Source organism: Heptranchias perlo, chromosome 28 (assembly GCF_035084215.1).
Source record: "Heptranchias perlo isolate sHepPer1 chromosome 28, sHepPer1.hap1, whole genome shotgun sequence".
Taxonomy (NCBI): Eukaryota; Metazoa; Chordata; class Chondrichthyes; order Hexanchiformes; family Hexanchidae; genus Heptranchias; species Heptranchias perlo.
In genome coordinates, this window is record NC_090352.1 from 18,684,550 (window position 1) to 18,700,221 (window position 15,672).

The window sequence follows — 15,672 nt, forward strand, 5'->3', positions numbered from 1 at the left end:
ACATTCCATACCAATAACTGCGTGCACAGGCGGTGGGGAATGGCATATTGTAATGAGGGCCCCCTAAACCCAGATAGGTACTTCTAGTTTATGCAGGAAGTTCTCCCCCACCCACCCAAAGATTCAGATTTGATTTAGGACCATCTGAATTTTGGATTATCTACATCAGGAGATCACATCAACCTGAATACATTTCTCAAAAACAAGTTCCAAGCATTGGAAACTACAAAGACTGGCACTTTGGGTGTAAGTATTGAATGAGTCAAATTACATAGGTTCAGATTGGATCTACAAGGAGATGAAAGCACAGGTTCTTCCTTGAAAGCCAGTAACTTGTTCACGCAAGTAGATGGTGCAACACTAACATCACATCATAAACGCTTTGGCACTGCTGCTTATGTCGTGGTTAATATGGAAATGATTGTCAGATTTATCAATTGAATTCAATAACTGTGTTCCTATAAAGGTTATCCATTTATCCTGTTCATACTAGGGAAGTTTCACAAGCTGGCAGTAGGAAGTAAATGTCCTGACTGCTTCCGCATTCAGGTGCAGGTGCTCAGCAATGCAATGATACAATGGCATCAAATATTGAATCTGGCTGTACGCATAACACTTCAATAAAAAGTTTAGATCAACATACACACAAGAATCGACTTGAAAAGGTTTGTGCTGTTCCCTCGATGGTTCATCAAGTTTATCCAGTGAGTGGCTGAGTCTTACAGACAGGAAGATCCCAGATTCAATTCCTGGGTGCTGTTAGGAACATAGCAACAGGAGTAGGCCAGTTAGCCCCTTGAGCCTGTTCAGTCATTCAATGAGATTATAGCTGATCTGTGATCTAACTCCATGTACCCGTCTTAACCAAAGGTATTAAGGGATATGAGGCTAACAAAAATTTATCATTCTCAGATTTAAAATTAACAACTGAGCTAGCATCAACTGCCGTTTGCGGACAAGAGTTCCAAACTTCAACCACCCTTTGTGTGTAGAAGTGTTTCCTAACTTCACTCCTGAAGGTCCTAGCTCTAATTTTTAGGCTATGTCCCCCTAGTCCTAGACTCCCCAATCAGCGGAAATAGTTTCTCTCTATCTACCCTATCGGTTCCCCTTAATAGCTTGAAAACTTCAATCAAATCACCCTCTATTCTTCTAAATTCCAGGGAATACAACCCTAGTTTGTGTAATCTCTCCTCATAATTTAACCTTGGAATCCAGGTATTATTCTAGTAAATCTATGCTGCACTCTCTCCAAGGCCAATATCTCCTTCCTAAGGTGTGATGCCCAGAACTGAACACAGTGCTCCAAGTGTGGTCTATCCAGGGCTTTATATAGCTGTAGCATAACTTCTACCCCTTGTATTCGAGTCCTCTAGATAATTAGCCGAGCATTTTATTAGCCTTTTTGATTATTTTCTGTACCTGTCCATGACATTTTAATGATCTATATACATGGACCCCTAAGTCTCTTTGGACCTCCACTGTTTTGAGCTTTTCACCATTTAGAAAGTACACTGATCTATCCTTTTTAGATGACCTCACACTTGCCTACATTGAAATCCATTTGTCAGTTTTGCCCATTCACTTAATCTATTAATATCCCTCTGTAATTTTATGCTTCCATCTACACTGCTTCCAATGCTGCTTATCTTTGTGTCATCGGCAAACTTGGATATGTGGCTCTCTCTCCAGTCATCTAAGTCATTAATAAGTACAGTGAAAAGTTGAGACCCCAACACAAATCCCTGTGGGACACCACTAGTCACATCCTGCCAATTTGAGTGCCTGTCCATTATCCCTACTCTCTGTCTCTAGCCGCTTAGCTAATTTCCTAATCAGGTCAATAATTTGCCCTCAATTCCATGAGCTTCAACTTTAGCTAACAGGCTTTTATGAGGGACTTCATCATATGCCTTCTGGAAGTCCATATAAACAACATCCATAGACATTCCCCTGTCCACTACTTTAGTCACCTCTTCAAAAAATTCAATCAGGTTTGTCAGGCATGACCTACCCTTTACAAATCCTTGCTGGCTCTCTCTGATCAGCTGAGTATCTTCAAGATATTCAGTCATAGGAACATAGGAACATAGGAACAGGAGTAGGCCATTCAGTCCCTCGTGCCTGCCCCGCCATTTGATAAGATCATGGCTGATCTGTGATCTAACTCCATATACCTGCCTTTGGCCCATATCCCTTAATACCTTTGGTTGCCAAGAAGCTATCTATCTCAGATTTAAATTTAGCAATTGAGCTAGTATCAATTGCTGTTTGCGGAAGAGAGTTCCAAAATGTTTTCTAATCTCGCTCCTGAAAGGTCTGGCTCTAATTTTTAGACTGTGCCCCCTACTCCTAAAATCCCCAACCAGCGGAAATAGTTTCTCTCTATCCACCCTATCTGTGCCCCTTAATATCTTATAAACTTCGATCAGATCACCCCTTAACCTTCGAAACTCTAGAGAATACAACCCTAATTTGTGTAATCTCCCCTCGTAACTTAACCCTATCTTAACTCTATCCTTAATTATAGACTCTAGTAATTTCCCAACAGCAGATGTTAGGCTAACTGGTCTATAATTCCCTGGTTTCCCTCTCTCACCTTTCTTAAATAGCGGAGTGACATGTGCAATTTTCCAATTTAAAGGAACGATTCCTGAAATGAGAGAACTTTGGAAGATTATAGTTGGGGCTTCTGCAATGTTCTTACCTACTTACTTTAAAACCCTGGGATCGAAACCACCTGGTCCTGGGGATTTGTCGCTCTTTAGTGCCATTATTTTCTTCATTACTGTTAATTTGCTTACATTAATTATGGTGAGTCCCCGTCCCTGTTGAGTTAGCTGGTCTCAGTTGGGGTAGATCTATGTGCTCCTGGGTTAGAGAGGAGAAATAATCTGCTAAGGTTGCGGCTTCTGATCATTATCCAGCAACTCCTGCACTTGTGTGGACAAAGAGTATGGGCGGGAATGGGCTTGGCTGGAACATACCATGCATATAGTATAGTCAGCCAAGGCTCACACAAAGTACCACAGCAGGGAGTCAATATCTTCCAGGGAGGAGGGCAGGGCATAAAATTAACAAGGAGAAAAAAGTTTAAATCTATGCTGCACAGATATGACACCTGCCGCAGCAAGTACATTCCCCAGTAGACCACATAGGATAGGCTCCTCCTGACTGCACCAGTAATGGAGATTAACCAGCAGAGAGATCCCTGATGTAGCCACAATGCATCTTTAGAATCAGATCAAAGAACATGCAATGTTTGTACAAAAACAAAATGCTGGCAATACCTTTTGGATGCCGCTTCAGAAAATCCAAACAAAAGCAGTGTAAAATTGAACCCTGAAGCTATAATTATAAACAGTTTACAGAAAGTGTGCCATTTTGACTTCCCATTTCATGGTTCCATTAATCCACTTGGACAAACTACTGCTGATTTTACAGAACTAAAAGTAAAAGTGGAACATATGATTTTAGCTCAATGCTGCAAGGTCTGAGTGCTGTCCTTTGGATGAAACATTAGACCAAGAACCCGCCTGTCAGTTCTGATGGAGCTGAAAGATCCCATGACCCCATTCAAAAAAGGGAATGCATCTGACGTCCAAGCCAACATTCCTCTCGCTATCAATGCCACCTAAAAACAGAACGACTGTTTATACATCTGTTTGTGGGACACAGTGGGCACAGAAAGGCTGTTGTATTTGCTTACATAAAAAGTCACTGCACTTCAAAACAAATTCATTGTTTGAAGCATTACATGTGTTTCATCATAAAACATGCTGTACAAATGTACTATTTCATATAAACCTTAAATATGTGCCTTATAAAACTTTTAACCGTTAGAAAAAATTAAAAAAAGTATTCCAAAACCTTAATAAATGACTGTGAACATTGCTGAGCAAAGGGGCCAACAAGTAGGCTTTTCAATAGCTAGTTGTTGAGGCAGTATAATCTCACTGCTTGGGGTTTTTTTTCCTATACAGAAGAACCATTTAAATTCACTCTCATGTAATGTCCAGATAATCACACAAGGGTAAGCAGTTGAAATCCAATCGAGAAACTCAACAGGATGAGGCACATGACAAGCCTGACTGCTAGGCTCTTGGCCAAATGCTCAGGATGCTAAGCTGCTTATTGCAAGATTGAGAAAAGTGCTTTGTTAGCAGTACATTGTGAACTCAAACACCACATCTTCACTCATCATTCTCCCTATCTATAAAATGGCAGGTGAATATGAAGCAGGGAATACAACAGGTTGCACATTAAAGCTGCACTATCCCTGTTCAACTGATTTACTTGGCAGTTTCATAAATTTCTACCTACCCGTGATGTATGTATATACTGACTGACTTAGGAATGGAACTGTCAGTCAGTAGATTAGTGCAATAAAATTCCAGCTTTCCTTGTAAAGAAGAATTGGTTTTCTAAAGTGTTTTTGCCCTTGCAGGATACTTGGTGCCGTGTGGCCTCCTCCAGCTAGGAATGCAAAGCAGTAAAAGGCTCCCACCAATCCCATTCCGAGTGGATTAGCCTCAGTCTCATGTTCTGCTATTGTCCTGCTCAGGTGGCAACTCATCTCATGACTGCCTGCAGTGCTGCTAATTACACTGCACTCATATTAGTGTCACTATTGGACACAGAGAGCTCACAACCTAACACAGACAGAATGAAAATGGATTGAGATTTTTTTCAAGGGTAACACTTGGTGTGTTTAAGTTATTGTTTCCCTTTTCTCCCACAGTTGGGTACTTCTTACACCAGAAATACTATGATTGAAAGTAACCCTGTTTTACCAACTGCCAAGAGCTGTGTGAAAGTGGGGATACAATTACCAGTTTGGAATTTGTACAGACATACACATATGTCCACACACATCCTCTTCCAAAAGAGGTAACGTTCATGAATGAGAACCCTGCCAGATTTTTCCCCTCCCTCGCACAATTTAACACTGATACCACTATCCGTTGAAATCAGCTAACTCAACGCAGGCTGAGGATCGAACCTCAGGCATTTCTGGACTGCACGGTTCTCCTCCTCACTGCTGAAGCTCATTAAGCCGTTGGGAGAGCCCCATTAATTTTGATGTACACAGATTTTGAGAATTCAAAAGAGTTGTGGATTAAGCACTAAAGGCAGATACGACATTTTGCATTTGTTCAAAACAAAAAACAGAATGTGATGAGATATAAATAGATTAAAACCATGAACTAATCAAACCAGTTTCATATTTCTTCAGTTTCCAGATACATAAGATCACAAGATAATTAAAATGAGGAAGGTCCATCTTAATTCATTCATCCAGAAAGTCCTTCAATTCCAGCATTCAATTCTTTCTTAAATGATTCCAGGGTTTTCACTTCCACCACTACTGTTCTTTGTGGAGAAGGACTTCCTGATATCACTCCTAAATTTACCTTTTTCTAGTTTAGATCTATGTTCCCTTGTCCTATTCTCACAATTAAACTTCAAGTAATGTTGCAAATTTACTTTTCCCATTCCCTTCATAGAATCATTTAGCACAGAAGGAGGCCATTTGGCCCATCATATCGGTGCTAGCTCTTTGAAAGAGCTATCCAATTAGTCCCACTTCCCTGTTCTTTCCCCATAGCCCAGCAATTTTTTCCTTTTCAAGTATAGATCAATTCCCTTTTGAAAGTTACTATTGAATCTACTTCCACCACCCTTTCAAGCAGTGCATTCCAGTATCTTATGTACCCCTCTAAAATCTCCTCTGAGACATCGCCTTTCCAGGCTGAAAGTCTAAGTTTTTCTAATCTGTTCTCGTATCTCAGATCTTTTGATATTAAAGATCAGCTATGCTGCTCTTCTCTGCACTGCCTCCAGTCCTTGAATGCCTCTCGTGTCTTGCCGACCAGAACGTACTGCTCAAGATGCGGTCTAACATAAGCACTGCATAGTTAGGTCATGACTTCCTCTGACTTGTATTCTATGGCTTTGGCCAATACGAATACAATTCCATACTCTGGGCGAACGTTTAACTTCAGCAGAGGCGTAAAACGGGTGACAGTGAATCGGCCGCCTGTTATATACCCTGCCCGACTGACTCCAATGGAAAGAAAAATCGGATGGGGTGTAAAATGGGCAGCCAACCTGCTACCGGCCATTTTACGCTCCCGCCGAAGTTGAATGTTCCATCCTCTGTCCCTTTTAAACTTCCATTTTGATGAAGAGTATGCATCCAAAATGTCACACACCTATCTTTTCTCTTCATAGGTGCTGACTGACCTGTGTATTTCCAGAACTTTTTTTTAATTTCAAATGTCCATTTTTTTCCTCCTCTTAATCTTTAGCGTGTTCCTGTGCCCCAATCCAACGATGGTGTTCTTAGCTGGGCTTTTCAAAAGGTACCAACCCTAGGGCAGTACAGATTTCTCCATGACTGACATCAATCTCACTCCATGAATTGGGTGTGACAAAACTGACATTTGTCCGCCAACCATTTCCTCTTGACGACCACTTTCCCACCAACTACTTGTATTTATATAGAGCCATTACCATAGAGAAAAAAAATCCCAAGGCACTTCACAAATAGAAATAGAAAGGGAAACAGACACTGAGCTATATTGTTCAGAGGGGTGGCCGAACGCTTGGTCAAGAAAGCATTGAAGCAAGAGAAGTGGAAAGGAGTTTATCATCATAGTAGGATACAACACAGGAAGAGGCCATTCAGCCCATCGTGCCTGTGGTAGAACTATCCAATTAGTCCCACTCCCCTGCTCTTTTCCCATAGCCCTGTAAATATTTTCCCTTCAAGTATTTGTCCAATTCCCTTTTGAAAGTTATTATTCAATCTGTTTCCACCACCCTTTCAGGCAGTGCATTCCAGATCATAACAACTTGCTGCATAAAAGGATGCTTCCTCATGTCACCTCTAGTTTTTTTGCCAATCACCTTCAATCTGTGTCCTCTGGTTACCGACCCTTCTGCCCCTAGAAACAGTTTCTCCTTATTTACTGTATCAAAACCGTTCACGATTTTGAACACCTCTATCAAACCTTCTCTTAACTTTCTCTGCTCTAAGGTGAAAAACCCCAGCTTCTCCAGTCTCTCCACATAACTGAAGTCCCTCATCCCTGGTACTATTCTAGTCAATCTCTTCTGCACCCTCTCTAAGGTTTTGACATCCTTCCTAAAGTGTGGTGCCCAGAATTGAACACAATACTTCAGCTGAGACCTAACCATTGTTTTATAAAGGTTTAGCATAACTTCCCTGCTTTTGTACTCGATGCTTCTATTAATAAAGTTTAGGGAGGGAGTTCTAGACAGTGAGGCCAAGGTGACTAACGGCTCTGGCTCCAATGGTGGAGGGCACAAAAGAGGCCAGGGTCAGAGAATTAGATAGGGCTCCATTCAGCAGCTCACCTGAGAAATTTAAAAATACACTAAGAGAGCCATGACAACTGTGCTGACGGCAATGTTAATGACAACATGCATTATATAGTGCCTTTAATGTAAAAAAACGTCCCGCAGCACGACACTGGTCGGCATAAGGAAAATGCAACAAATTGAAAAGATAGCAAATAGGTTCTACAGGTAGGACGTCAGCACAATCTCGGACATTGTAAGTAAAGTGAAGATACCATTTTCTGTTAAGGTAGAAGACAAGCAATAGTGCTTTGTGTTTTAACGATCAATTTTTAGAAAGCGGTTTTAGTTTATTTCTCGTGTCCTTTTTCTTCAATTTGCTTTCTGTTTTCCTATTTCTGCCTATTGACTATGAATGGACAGGCTGTATCTAGTCCAAAAGTATCTCTTTCTTTCAGACTTTGTATTTTTTAATGTTTTTTCTTGCACTAGATAAGGTCAGGGATAAAAAGAAAAAGGAAAGAATTGAAGAAAAAATATTGGAGACACCGGAAAAATGAACTGCAACAGAGAAATGGAAATAACAGGCCAGAGCTCTGAAAATAGAAACTAAGGCAATTATAATGGGCATAGAAACTATGGAAATAAGAATTGGATATGGTTTTCTTCAGTTGTTAACAACTCTTAGTTACTGTGTCTAACATCTTAAGCTCGCATCTCTTATTTCATAATGGAATGACTGCAATTGCTTGAAAAGGGCTATACCTTCTGTAAGACATTTTCTCTGAATTCAAAATGGTGGTATTTCATTAAGTCCAGTCAGGTTGACAGCACTTCTTTCTTATAGATCTGTGTGTGTGGTTGGTAGTCCCAGAGATTCAGTTCCAGTGACCCTCTGATCAGCAGTTCTAAGGATTTCTGGGAGTGATGGACTGTCCTATGGATCTCCCTGAGTGGTTGGCAATCTGTAATCTCGGTGAATGACGTGCCATCCTAGGGGCCTAGGTAAGAGGTCACCAGTCCTAGGGATGTCAGTAAGTGATGAGCAATCTTAGCGACCTTAATTTAACACCACACTGACAGTATCACTGAGAAAGTCCACAGAATGGCTGGTGTGGGAAGTGCTTATCGAAGGCTCAGCTGAAGCATGTTGTTGCATCTAAACATGTTAGACCAGGCCTGGAAGTTTTTGATGCTCATATCTGGTGTTCAAAATGGAGACCTCAGTAAGTGATGAGCAGTCCTAGGGATCTCTTGACAGGATCAGTAGTCTCAGGATCAACGCCACAACCCTCCGATTGGAAGTCTTGAGACTGACCACTTTTTACTGATGGTGGGTTTTCAAATTCAAAAAACGATTGAGAAAAAACGCATAGGATGGGACTTAAAATGAGGTGTGCTTTCAAAAAATATTTAAATAAATCCAATGAATCAAAGCACAGCTCTAACTAATAAAACCGCAGCAACTCTTTTATGTGACCATTTTAAGATTATATCAAATAAATCATTTGAAAAATATGGGATGTTGGATGGCGCAGTGGGTTAGGCTCTGACTTTTTAAACCTAAGAATTTGGTTCAAATCCAGGTCAGAATGATGGGACGTAAAGGTTTGATGTGAAATGAGTTTAGGCAGTCTCAATCCATTTGGAATGGGCATGGGCCCACAGTACATAACACTCAATTTAACACTACACTGACAGTGTCACTGAGAGAGTCCACAGAATGGCTGGTGTGGGAAGTGCTTATCGAAGGCTCAGCTGAGGCAGGTTGTTGCATCTAAACATGTTAGACCAGACCTGGGAGTTTTTGATGCTCACATCTGATGCTCAAAATGGAGCATGCTCCAGTTCCTTGATTAGCACAAAATGTGTCAACGGGGTACCACTTTTTTTCCATTTAAATGGATAATATCTGCACTCTGATAAACCAACTAAAATTTGAATCTGACAAGCAGGTCTATTAAACTAATTCACAGAGCATCATTAAAGGCATCGGCTGAAATATAATGAACAAATTCACTACCATTTGTCGATGAGTTGGACAATCCCCAGAATAATGCAGGGACGTGAGACCATAGCTTATCAGAATAGTCTTCGAATTCAATACACTTTCTAGGAGCCTCCCAACAGGTTTCAGGAATAAAATTAAGTTCAAAAGCCCTCATAAATTGGATATTAACATTAAAGCTAATTGGGCAATGATTCAAATGTTATTAATTAACTAGTATATTAGACTGAGATTTGAGAAGCTGATGACACCATCACTGAATCGATAAGGCCTTCAAGGAATAGACTGGAAAGGAGGTCTATGTGAGGATCACATAACAGACGATCAGAAAAAAACAGAAACCGAGCTCCAACATAAGAATTAATAGATTGTTTGATTTATTCCCATAATTATACGTCAATATTACTCATTTAATCCCAGTTTCACTGCTAACTGAATACTGCTAATGAGTAATTGACTATGCAGTACAGTCCTAATGATCCACTCTCTGATAATCGGAGCTAATGCATTTAATGTCTTTCGCTTAATTAACTCTTTGACTGCTGACTTCCGGTTATCTGAACTGTTTATTATCCAAATAATTATATCCAGATTGGTTCTGAATAATCTTAAATCATTATATTTGTTTACAGTCATTAGGATGCAGTCTCCTAAAACACAAAAAGCTTAGGTGAATAGCTCTTTCCCAAACCAAGACAAATATTACCATGACAGAATACCGATGCCCACTGTCATTTATTCTGCACCCAAGGTATACTGTTAATGTGCTTCAGACTCGAGCACGAACAGTAGAGCAGAGCAAATGTTTCATTTATTGTTATTGTTTTATGCAAATAACTTGGCAATGAGTTGTTGGGGAAAGTTACAACATATTTCTTCTCCCCAGCTTAAACACAGATCTTTGCTATTGAATAGCACTTATAAAATCATATCGCACAGGAGGAGGCCAGTCGGCCCATCGTGTCTGTGCCGGCTCTTTGAAAGTGCTTTCTTATTATTACCACTCCCCTGCTCTTTCCCCATAGCACTTCAAATTTCTCTGTTTGAAGTATTTATCCAATTCCCTTTTGAAAGTTACTATTGAATCTGTTTCCACCACCCTTTCAGGTGGTGCATTCCAGATCGTAACGGCTCGCTCCATAAAAAAAATTCTTTTCATTACCTCCCTTGATTTTTTGTCAATTATCTAAAATCTGTGTCCTCTGATTATTGACCGTCCGACTAGTGGAAACAGTTTCTCCCTATCTACTCTATCAAAACCCACTTACACCACTCTCATGGGCAGTCCAACCTACATTTGATATTCAGGAGTCCCACAATCATTTTTCTCTCCAATTTCCTCCCCTCCATTCCTGTAGGCATTCATTCCTTGCTGGCATGCAGTCACATTCCAGTGGCAATATTCATGTGTTAGCCTTGACAGTAAATGCTGGCAAACTATTTGATCACTAAGGTGGTCGAGTCCGATCATGTGTTCAGCTGGCATCTATACACATAGCAGTGCAGTGGGAAACCAGATCAAATTTCCTCTTGCCAACCCAAGGGTCTTGAGGCCAAATGTACTGCCCCATCACATCCAAGGCTGAGGTCAGCACTGACCAGGTATTGAACGTGGGACTTTCTTGCTCCATTTGGCGCAGCTGCCCACTATATAAACCCACCAAAATACTAGGGCAGCTCCTCCCCTAAATCAAACACTGCCCTGCTGTCATAATGGCTTGCTCAGCCCTGATTCTGCCAATTCCCCGAGGAAAGCAAATTCTTATGAGCTATATTTAATATACCAGCCATCCAGAAAGAAGCTGCACATTTTGTATTCACCTCAGCTTCATTGCAAACATGACCATTTTGTATCATCTCTCTTAGGAGACATAGTATTACACAGCACAACAGTCTGAAGGGATCAGTGTTCGCAGCCATGGCGCACAGCCCCAGCTAAATTGGCGCAGTTTAGATGAACAATTCACCTGACCGTACTAAGGTACCTTAGAGGCTGTCTATAGCACTCTGAGGTAAATCTACATCCATACAACATAATAAAAGGGCTGTGTGTTTGGTCGTTGTTTCCTGTCCCCTAAATAAAACAAATGGCAGCAACAGCGGAGGATGACAGGATATACTTCCCATTAATTTTTATTTTGCACTAAGTGCAATGTCATGACAAAATTTGGAGAACACAGGGACTGAAATCTGCTGCTGCCTACAGCAGTCTGGAGTAATAGCAAGCAGCTGTCAAACGATGCAATGTGACGTTAAAACTGCCCCAGAGCAACTTTTCTTCAATGAATCTGGACTGTTTTCCTAAATGCGCTCCACGTACCAGAACATTCTGTAAAATGCTCTGGCATTTTGAGCGACTGAGATGACTGGGTGGGCAACTGTATCTTTGGGTATGAGTAAGCTGGGACTACTGAGCTAATATTTTTCCACCTGGCATGTTAAGTTTATGCGATTGGCAGCATCCTCTCAGCCCTTAATGATGAAAACTAAATGCCATCATTGAAGCTCTTTAACACTGATGAAAAAAAGTCATGCAATCAAGCATGCAGCACACTAACTCCCTCCACACATGCTCACTCGAATACCCACAGATTGTGGCTGCATTAATCAAGTCTCATTAATTTGGCAGGGAAACGGGGCCCAAGAAACACAGCACGGGTAGGTAAGACGTAAATGCTTCACAACTAAATACAAGGGCCTCTTGTGTAATGGAGCAGAAGGGTCACGGCTGACTCCGAATCACATCGAAAGACTGGAGGACAACTTGGGGATTTAACCCTTTCTAGCTGAAAGATGAGTATGATCAAACGCCACGAGAACCATGGCTGGAGGATTTGAATAGAAACTGGGGTTAAAGATCCAGCTGCCAGCTGACTAGTTCAAGTTTCCAGATGGAATGTAATAATGTAGTAATCAGTTTCTGCTGTGACAAGTGTCAACACAAGAGCTTTCTATACTCCTACATAGTTAGGTCTGGAAACTGTTATTCCATAATTAATTTGGCAAAATCCTAGAAAACTAGCACCACTCTATTTCAAGGAACTTAAAAGCTACAGCACTGGGCACCAATACAGCTAGTGATAGAGGGATATCACCAGCAAGAAATTGTTCCAATTGAGCTGAAAATTACATAATCATTGAAATGACAGCACAAAGCATGCCATTCAGCCCACCATGTCTGTGTTGATGCTACGTGCTCCAATCCAATTTCTCTGCCTATTCCCGGGTTCCATTAATATTTTTCTTTTTTCAATACTTGTCCAATTGCTTTTTAAATGAAGTCTCTGCCGTAATCGCCACTTGCAGTAAAGCAATCCATGTTCTAGTAGCCCTCTGTGTGAAAAAATTCTTCCAACTTTCCCTTCATTCTTCGAATCATAATTGACTTCACACCATAACGCAATGTCAGCTCATTCACCTCATTAATGGTGCTCCATGATGTGCTGGGAATACCAGGACTGCATTATCAAGCAGCAGCAGCCGGTGAAGGACTGTCGAATATGGGTACAGAACAGGGGACAAGTGGCAAGAAAGGGACAGGTGCCATTTGCGGGGGGTTGGGGAGCAAAACGTAACGGTGCCCAAATTTATTTTTCATTTAAAGGTGGCCTCCTATTCAGCACCCATTCCATGTGCTGTGTAGCTGGAATACCACAGGGTTGTCAGCTAATTTAAATGAAAGTTAAGGGCCTGGCACAGCCTTCGTCCCCTGCAGCCTTTGTGGTTGCTGATGCAGTGGGTTGTGCTGAATGCTCAGTGCATTGTAGGCCCCAGCGCCTAATTTCCCAGGGTTGGCCACCTTCGTATTATTTTCCCCTAAAGGTTTACCCACATTAAACTACCCTATGATTTTCTGACTGCTCCCTTTCCCCTTTCTTGAACAGAAGTGTAACATTTTCCACTCTTGGCATAATTCCCATTTCCAAAGACTTCTGGAAAATTATAGTTTAGTGCCTACATTTTTTCCTTCCCAACTCCCTTCCAATATTCTGTGATACATACCTTCCTGGCATGATCAATTTTTGACATTTAGTCCCATTGTTGTTTCCTGTCTGCCTTAGATATTCCCTGAGGTTCAGCAGTGCTGGTCACTCCTGTAAGCAGTCCAAGCATCTTACATTCAAAAGCGTGCCCCCGATATCTAATCATGTGATAGTGTAACCCAATGATGTAATATTAGGACCTCTTTGTGATCCAAACTAGACATTGTATCTTTTGCATGTGCCCTCCCATGAATTTCTCCAATTTTTCTGAAGGTGGACCGAAAAACTTTAGTGATAGGAGGACAGATATGAATTATTAAGCTGCTTTGTGCTGCAGGCAACAAGTGATAGTACAGAGTAACAAATGCAATTGAATCTCACCAACTACAAAATCCTCCTCGAGAACAAGAAAAATAATAAATATACTCCACACTATCCCTATTAGTGGGCTTGCTTCACTTTTCCTGGTCAGCCTTGTGAAGGCCAGCACCCATCTCAATATACCTTCAGTATACATTGACACTGCACCACTGGAATCACACACCCACTGTTACCAGCACCCTCCTCAATACATCTTCAGTACACAGTGACACTGCACCACTAGAATCACACATCTACTGTCACCAGCACTCCTCAATAAGAAGATAAGAAATAGGAGCAGGGGTAGGCCGTCTGGCCTCTCGAGCCTGCTCATGGATGAACTTCAACCTCAACTCCACTTTCCCGCCGGATGCCCATTTTCCTTTGATTCCCCTAGAGTCGAAAAATCTATCTATCTCAGCCTTGAACATATTCAACGACTCAGCATCCACAGCCCTCTGGGTTAGAGAATTCCAAAGATACACAACCCTCTGAGTGAAGAAATTCCCCCTCATCTCAGTCTTAAATGGCCGACCCCTTATCCTGAGACTATGCCCTCTAATTCTAGATCCTCCAGCCAGGGGAAACAACCTCTCCGCATCTACCCTGTCAAGCCCCCTCAGAATCTTATATGTTTCAATGAGATCACCTCTCCTTCTTCTAAACTCCAGAGAGTATAGGCCCATTCTACTCAGTCTCTCCTCATAGAACAACCCTCTTATCCCAGGAATCAATCGAGTGAACCTTCACAGCACTGCCTCCAAGGCAAGTATATCCTTCCTTAGATAAGGAGACCAAAACTGTACTCAGTACTCCAGGAGATCTCACCAAAGCCCTATAGAATTGTAGTAAGATTTCCTGACTTTTGTACTCCAACCCCCTTGCAATAAAGGCCAAAATGCCATTTGCCTTCCTAATTGCTTGCTGTACCTGCATGCTAACTTTCTGTGTTCCTTGTATGAGGACACCCAAAGCCCTCTGAACACCAACATTTAATAGTTTCTCACCATTTAAAAATATTCTGTTTTCCTATTCTTCCCACCTAAGTGAATAGCCTCACATTTCCCCACATTCTACTCCACCTGCCACCTTCTTGCTCACTCACCTGTCCATATCCCTTTGCAGGCTCTTTGTGTCCTCCTCTCAGCTTACTTTCCCGCCTAGCTTTATACCTTCAGTATACAGTGACACTGCACCACTGGAATCACACAATTTAATATACCTTCAGTGTACAGTGACACTGCATGACTCGAATCTCACACCCAATGTTACCACCTTCTCACCTTGGAAGAAGTCAGACATATTTTACAAAAGTAAAAAAACACACTCATATGACAGCCCAAGGCTGATTTACATGTATGGGTCAGTTTCCTCATTGAGCTTGAACTTGTATATTTAAGTGTGCAAGTCATCCTGTTCCATATCTAAAAGCAGTATATTATTTTCATTATAACAGTGTCTTCCCTTCTCATCTTACTTTAACCTTGCACGCTTTTTTGTTACACGTACAGATATTTGTTACCCTTTCAATATTACGGAATCACACCTGAAAAAATTCAGGAACGTTAAATGGCAAGTTAGTTGTGAAGGAAGAAAAATTCCTGACACTAACAGAAGACACAAACTCAGATGACAAAACTCAAACAGGGTGAACTCGAGCAGAAAACTGATAAAATAAGAGTGTGTTGAAGGCAGCAACACTTTCAGGATTCAAGCAACTCTGCAGAGGGAATCAAGCCTGAAAAATGCCCCTCTGTAAACTAATCTAAGCTAAACAAAATTAGAATTATCTCAAATACGTTGTAATTGGCCTATTACAGACAAAGCTCTGAATCAATGTTCCTCTCTTGTTCTAATGTAGGGAAAGTAGTTACTAGAGATCAATGACTACAAATGTTACTTACTATAAGTATCATACTTGTGTGTATAACGTGCTTGGAAGAACTGAAGTGCTGCTTTGAGACTAAATGAACACAGTGTAGTGAACACAAAGAA

General features: G+C 41.2%; 1 protein-coding gene across 4 annotated transcripts in view; it reads right to left on the reverse strand.

The window, feature by feature from the left end:
* The window catches only part of auts2a (activator of transcription and developmental regulator AUTS2 a), a 986,792-nt gene that overhangs the window by 868,189 nt on the left and 102,931 nt on the right, over positions 1-15,672 (reverse strand). The window lies entirely within an intron of this gene.